We start from the raw sequence: 7752 nt of genomic DNA on the forward strand, positions 1-7752 counted from the left end.
TTGTTTCTATTTTTTTCCAACCTCACAAATACATTACTACTTTCTCAATTTTTGCCAATCCACCATGTGAAATATGTATTTGATTCTACTCCAAGATATTTAAGGTATTTAAAAAGTGCTTATTGGCCTGTGCATAGACTCCTTTGAAAACTCTTGTGTATATCCTTTGTCCATTTTTCTGTTATCAGATGTGTAAGAGCTCTCACTATAATTCATGATATAAACCCCTTATTTGCCACATATGTTGCAAATACCTTCCCAAAGTCTATTTGCCTTTTAAAATGCTCCTTACAGTATCTTTTCTCATGTGAAGGTTTTAATTTTTACATTCATAACATGCCCATGTTTGGGCTATGAATTCTGGCCCTTGTTTTCTTTAAGGCTTCCCCACTTCAAGTTTATACAAATGTTTTCCTAAAGTTGGTTTCCTAAGATTTTATATTCTACATTTAGATTTTTAATTTATCTAGAATTTTTTTGTACATGGTATGATGCATGGGTCTAACCTGCTTTCCCTCCAGATGCCAATTCTATCAGCATAATTTTCTCAATAATCTACCCTTTTCCACTTGGTCAAACATTAAGACTCATATCTACTTGAACCAATTTTGGATTCTGTTTCATTAATTTCTTTGTCTATTATTGTACCAAGTCCATCATTGTGTTAAGTTTATTTATTTATTTTGAGAGAGAGAAAGAGAGAATTTGAAACAGGCTCCACATTCAGCATGGAGCCTGACATGAGGCTCATCTCATGAATCATGAGATCATGACCTAAGCTGAAATCAAGAGTTGGTTGCTCAACCGACTGAGCCCACACAGGGGCCCCTTTTTTTTCACATTTTAATCAGTTTTTATGGTTGTAGTTATTTAGGCCTTTTGCCTTTCTTGTGAATTTTATTTCTAGGCATTTTGTCATTTGATTTTTGTATTAAAAATGAGATTTCCGGGGGCACCTGGGTGGCTCAGTTGGTTAAGCATCCAACTTCGGCTCAGGTAAGGATCTCACGGCTCTCAGGTTCCAGACCCACACTGGGCTCTGTGCTGACAGCTCAGAGCCTGGAGCCTGCTTCAGACTCTCTGTCTTCCTCTCTCTCTGCCCCTCCCCCGCTCATGCTCTGTCTCCCTCTCTCAAAAATAAATAAACATTAAAAAAATAATAAATAATAATAAAAAATGGGATTTCCGGGGTGCCTGGGTGGCTCAATCAGTTAAGTCTCCAACTCTTGATTTTGGCTCAGGTCATGATCCCAGGGTCGTGGGATCGAGGTCCATGTTGGGCTCCGCGCGGAGCTCAGAATCTGCCCCTCTCCCCTTCTCGTGATCATTCTCTCTCTCTCCCTCTCTCTCTCTCCAAATAAATAAACATTAAAAAAGTAAAACTACTGGAGCACCAGGGTGGCTCAGTTGGTTAAGCATATGACTTCAGCTCAGGTCATGATCTCGCGGTCCGTGAGTTCGAGCCCCGCGTCGGGCTCTGGGCTGATGGCTCGGAGCCTGGAGCCTGCTTCAGATTCTGTGCCTCCCTCTCTCTCTGCCCCTCCCCTGCTCATGCTCTGTCTCTCTCTCCCTCTCTTAAAAGTAAATAAACATAAAAAAAATTTTTTTAAGTAAAACTAAACTTTGCATTTTAATTTTGAGTCTAATTACTTTATTCAATTATTTTAATAACAATAGCCTAGCAATAACAAGAACTACCAATGGGCTAGGCATTTGTCTAAGTTTTTTATGCATATTAGCTCATTTAATCCTCAATATTTCTAAAAGCTAGATACTATCATATCAGTTCTACAGATGAGGAAACTGAGACCTAAGGTAGAATTTCTTAGTCTTTCTAGGAAAACAATCTTCTAATCTGAAAATGAAAATTTTACTATTTACCAATATTTATACTAATTGCTTCATTTTATTTCCTTATTGTACTGGCTAAAACTTACAAAACAATACTGAATAAAAGAAGAAATAATAGGCATCTTTTCTTCTTCCTGATTTTAATAGAACTGATATAAACAGAAATTACAAGTAAACCCAAATGTACACTAGAAATATGATAAAGAATTATTTACAAATAATGATACAATAGTAATAACATTATAATTATTATTATGGAACAAAAAAAATAAAGGGCTTTATATGTACAAATATCTCCCATCCTTAAAGAAACTCTTGCTCAATCCCACACCGTTAGGATTTCTTCCTCTGTACATAACAGAGTGCCCGCCCCACAGCAGTTTAAACTACAAGAAGTCCAAAAGAAAGTGATCTCAGGGCAATTTAGCAGCTCAGGAAGGTCATCAAGAAGGCAAGACCTTTCTGTCATTTCTGTCCAACTGTCCGTGACACGTTTGACTTTCCTCATCATGTCTGTAACTTCCGGAGCATGAGATGGTAGCAAATGTCCACAGTTGGTAAGAGGGTTTAATTCAGGACTACCTGTTCCATTTTGTTAGAGGCGAGGAAGTTGTCACATTGAGTGTCAGGGATGAACTAGGCCTCACGGGAGCTTCTGCAGTAACAAGGATGCTATTGTGGGCTTTTCTGGGTCACTGCCCTTGGACACTAGTTACAGTCTCTGACATTCAGAGGCTAGGTCCAGATGGGAAAGAAGGTGTTTCTATTATGATGAAGAGGAAATCCTGCCATTTGCCACAACATAGAGGAACCTGGAGGGCATTATGCTAAGTGAAATAAGCCAGACACAAAGGCAGATACTGTATGGTCTCACTTACGTGTAGAATCTGAAAGAGTTGGACTCACAGAACCAGGCAGTAGAACAGCGGTTGCCGCGGGCTTGGGAGATACGGGGAAATGTTGGCTAAAGAGAACAAACTCAGTTATAAGAAGAATATATTGGGGGGACCTGAGGTACATCAGGGTGACTACAGTAAATAAAACTATATTGTATGCTTGAAATCTGCCGAGAGTAGATCTTAAGTGTTCTCGCCACTGAAAAATGTATACATATATGAAGTCATCACATTGTACACCTTCAAAAAAATCACACTGTACAACCTAAACTTATACAACTTCCGTTTGCCATTTCCACCTCAATAAAGCTAGCCAAAAACATTTTTTTTTTTAATTAAAAGAGCACAGTGGAGATGCCCAGAAAAAGGCTGAGGCTCTAAGGGGACTCCCCAGAGGGAAGGTTGAAGGAAATGACCTAAACAAAGTGACAGCGAGTGACGCGAGCGGAGGCAGTGCTGCTGGGCAGTGATCATGGAGGCGGGCGAGGGCGACCAAAGGGAAAGGCAGTGACACTGGACTCGGGAGTTACGGCACCTGGGTGAGGCGCAGTCCAGCTGCCACAAAATCACCTTCACGGCGCGGGGGAGGGCGATGACTTGTCCGTTTGTTCACTGATGGCCCAACTGTTTACTGCAAGCCAACTACACCTGGCCGCGACCCACGTGAAGACTAACCACCGGTCAACAGGACGGTTTCCTTCTTTCCGTGAGCTTCCCTCCTGCCAGAGCGGAGATAAGCAACAAGCGAAATAGGGCGCATTTTTATAAAACTTCAGAGGAAGACAGGCGGTATGAAGACAACTCAAGCCCGGGGAAAGACCGGAGAGTGGCAGGCGGGGGGGGGGAACGCGAGGCGCGTGTCCGCAGCAATTGAGGTGGACTCCTCAGGGCAGTGCTCTCGCAAGAGCAGGGACTTCAAATCAGTGACCCGGAGAGGCTGGTGTGGGTTGGAGGAATGAGGAGAGGCCACCCAGGCCAGAGCCCAGTCAGTGATGGGGGAAAGGGGGCACGAGGTGGCGCGGGAAGCCAGGCAGCCCGGAGTCCCTGGGACCTTCAGCTTGGTCTCATCCTCTCCAAAGACCTCCTACCTGAGGTACCCTGCCATTCTTCACACTGGGGTGAGTACTCCTCTTCCCAAAGCAGGGCTGTTTCCCTTCGCGGGGCTCTCTTGCCCACCTGCAGGGTACTTTGTCTAGTGCATGGTTGTTTGCAGACAGTTGAGAAGTCAACAGAGCTAAAAATAACAGTCTGGGCTGGAGCACGGTGATTAATCTGCTAAACTCTGCAGAGAGCCAGGAGCAGCAGGGAGACAGGCAGAACAGGCCGCAAGCACCCTGGGCAGTCTCTTCCCGGAGAAATCATCACAAAACTTCTGGTCCTGATCTATTGATTATTCGCTCACCAGTGAGAAATGCACTTCTCGATGTAAAGAAAAACAGCTCTTGGAAGGTTTGCTCCTTCTGAAGATGGCGAACAGCACCAGCTGTTGTAATAGCATCTTCCTCTGTGACGCTGATTAAAAGAGAGAGAAGAAAAACAATGATATTTACCTAATTATGAGAGCAATATTTATGGTTGGGGAATTACACAGGCAGAAAAGTATGAGGAAAAATCACCCAAGTATCACCACCTAGAGAGAACTATTATTAAGGTTTCTAATTTTATATAACTGTACAGTTAATATATATTTGGATATACCTGAGATCATTTGGGAGCTACAGTTTTGTATCCTAATTTTAAATTTGGCATTATTTAGCAATCGCTTTCCCACTGACAGTATCTTTTATAATTTCCCAAACTGGGCTCCAGGCTCCAGCCATACCAAGGGAAATAAGGCAGAGAGAGAGAGAGAGAGAGAGAGAGAGAGAGAGAGAGGTTGGGGTGGGCAAAAGCCAAAAATATGTCCCATGTGGTTGTTTTCTGAGGTAACACTATGGTGTTAAGCCTTGGCAGTTTCCTGGCTTTCCTCCCCAGTTCGTAAGAGGATGTCATACAAAGAGAACAGGAGAGACTCAGAGACCCAGGGACTGGTTTTTAGAGCAGATGATTTTATTGGGCGTATAGTGGTCAGACTTCTTGCAATGCCTGGTAGATGCATTGCTGAGGACCATGCACAGACACACGCACACAAATGGCATGTAAACAAAATTTTGACCACCTGTATCGTGGCACACGTCCTGACTTTTGCCCTGCTAAGCGGGCCTTTCTAACCAGGGAAGCTGGCTGATTTTTAGCCTTAAGACGTAAGGAGAGCTGTCTTCAGTGAAGATACTATCGGAGATGAACTGTTGTCTGCCTGACTCGGAACCACAACTCCAACTGCCTCCTCATTTTTGGCCCATGTGAGCTCCTTAATGGTATTTGTAACGAGTTCGGCCTATGGAACATTTTAATCAGCTTTTGCATTCTTACAATTTTGGTGTCTTTGCTGTAGTTTTCATTGCTACTGTTGGCCAGGCTAAAGCAGGAGCCGAGCATAAACCCAACTCACTTCTTGACCGGCCCTGTCACAGTATATATGTAACTTTATTGTCCTTTCTTACTTATCAGAGTGCAGAGGGTCACGTGATGAACCATTGTCACTTGAGGAACAGGCACTGTTGACTGCCTGTCCAATAGTCATTTCCTCCTTTTGCAGCCTTGACCACGGTAAGAAAGAGCTAAAAAAGCACTGAAAAGGTAGGAATAAAAAGGCTGAATAAATATAAACTGTGACTGGTCTAAGCCAATCATGGGAATCTTAAACCTCTTTGCCAGATAATCACTTTTCAGCCTGCCTTGCTGTTTGACATGGCCGTGTGATCCAGCTCCCATGATGGGCAGAGGAAAAAAATCTGGAAAATATTTCCTTCCTGATGAATAGGACCCTTTGCCCCCCTTTTCTCCTCTTTGAATGTAGTAGGAAGACCTCATGCCTAGAGCTAAGGGAGGCAGCCTAGCCATCTGGTGACAGTGAGGTGACAGCATGAGGGTGAAAAGCTACCGTGCTCAGGACGCCTATGCTGAAGGGCACAAAGGAACTGGATCCTTGATGACATTTTTGAGTTAGCAGTCAACTCTGGAATTGCCCACTTGGGGAATCTTTCTCAAGAAACAAGAAAATTCCTTCCAGTTTAAGGCACTCTTTCTTGCAGGTGAACCTATCCTAATTGATACATGCCAATGGTGGCCAATGCATGAGAGGCTCAACTTTTCTGAAAGGCGGTGTTGATATTGTAGTAGCTGCGAAACTACAAACTAACAAATCCAATGTCAGGAACTGACCAGGTGGGTGAATAGGATGCATTTTTCTTTCAACTGGTGGAGGCCGATCTTTCCAGAAGATGGACAGATTAAGATGAAGGAGTGGGCAAAAAGTAATCATCCAGAATCTATATTCCACAATCCTTGAGTACAGTTAAGGTGGCATACTTTTTAACTGTGTTTTCTGTTAAGCCTAAAAACATATGTTTTTGACAACATTTAACAGACGGAAGTTAACCTATATGGTCTAAGAACAGGGAGTCAGACTCACAAATGGAGACCTCTCAAAGAGCTTGGGACAGGCGCTAAGGAACGACATGGGGTTTAACTTGAGCAGCGTTCATCCCAGAGCAGATGGCACAAAATAATGTGTATTCAGGATCAAAGGAAATTAGAAATGCCTCTTAATTTCAGCTCTCTTACAACCATACATTTTAGTTTCTATTAATTTTTAGTGAGTGGTTATTCATTTTGCAAATTTGTTCACTGACAGTTTTAAATGGCCATCTTCCACACAGCATCTAAAATACTGTTGGATCTATACAAAAACTGAATTATGGAATCTCTTCAGGAATATGGTGTTAAGGAAAGTTCCTGAACTTTGAAGTCAGACCAACAAGAATTCAAATGTTCTGCTATTAACTAGCTGTGACCTTGGACATATTACTTTACTTCTTGAGCCTCATTTCTTAAATGAGGATAATAATATGCATCACAAACGTCTACTGGGTGATTGAAGCAAAGAATTTAAAGTACAGGGGCACATGGGTGGCTCAGTCCGTTAGGCAGCCGACTATTGACTTCAGTTCAGGTCACGACCTCACAGTTGGTGAGAGGGAGCGTCACATGGGGCTCTGTGCTGGCACCAGGGAGCCTGCTTGGGATTCTCTCTCTCTGAAAATAAACTAAAAAAAAAAAAAAAAAAAAAAAAGAATGTAAAGTACAGAACATGCAGATGATAAGTAATAGCTTCTCTGTCAATTAGGGTCTAACAGGAAATAGATGGAATATGCAAATTAGGATGTTTTAACATTTTTTTTTCTTCCTTACAAATGGAGTTATTTCCAAAGGAGGGAAGTACCGAGGGGAACCACATCTAGGAAAAATTTCCAGGTTAAACAAACAGAGCTGCTGTCCAAATTTAATTTACAAAGCTGTTTATCACCTCATTGTTGTCTTATTGAAAACCAGGAAACAATCCAGATGTCTGAGTATGGTGAATTGATTACATCCGTACAGCTGAATACCATAAAACTACTAAAAATAACATTGTAAAAGTAAACATCTTGACACCAAATATATTAGTAATATAGTGCTAAGTGAAACAATAGTTTTTAAGATATTATAGAATCTATTTTGTGAAAATTACATTTCTATTATATTTATAATCTAAATTTATATCTAGATATAATTATTTAAAGCCAGACCCTTAAGATTCTTTGGGGATCTTTTATAAACTTCCAGCCTTTTTTCAGTCCTGAAAGTGGTAGAGAGTTGATTTCACATTTTTTAGGGGACTGGGTGGGGGGGGAGTCATCCTTGATTCACAATACTTGGTCAGTATTGTGTTTGGTAATAGGCCCTCTCAAGTGTGTTTGAACCAGAGCTGTCTCTGAGTCTCTGTAACTTCTTTGGGGTGGGGCTCAGGGTCAAGATGGAAAAAATGCTGTCGTTTGCCTAGTGGATTTAGAAAGCACTCCCTTGCCAAGTGTTGCTTTTTTTTTTTTTTTTTTTTTTTTTTTTTTTTTTTTTTTTTTTTTTT

General features: G+C 41.7%; 1 long non-coding RNA gene across 6 annotated transcripts in view; it reads right to left on the reverse strand.

The window, feature by feature from the left end:
• Window positions 1-1974: 1974 nt before the first annotated feature.
• Window positions 1975-7752, reverse strand: part of LOC121031985 (uncharacterized) — a 57826-nt gene continuing 52048 nt past the window's right edge. For all 6 annotated transcript variants that reach the window (XR_005791025.1, XR_005791023.1, XR_005791021.1 and 3 more), the window contains 2 exons: window positions 3836-4259; window positions 1975-3466 (listed from right to left, as the gene is read on the reverse strand). This is a non-coding gene — a long non-coding RNA (uncharacterized LOC121031985). The remainder of the gene's footprint in view (window positions 3467-3835; window positions 4260-7752) is intronic.

The sequence above is a fragment of the Herpailurus yagouaroundi genome, unplaced genomic scaffold (genome assembly GCF_014898765.1).
Source record: "Herpailurus yagouaroundi ecotype Mexico unplaced genomic scaffold, PumYag 141, whole genome shotgun sequence".
Classification (NCBI taxonomy): Eukaryota; Metazoa; Chordata; class Mammalia; order Carnivora; family Felidae; genus Herpailurus; species Herpailurus yagouaroundi.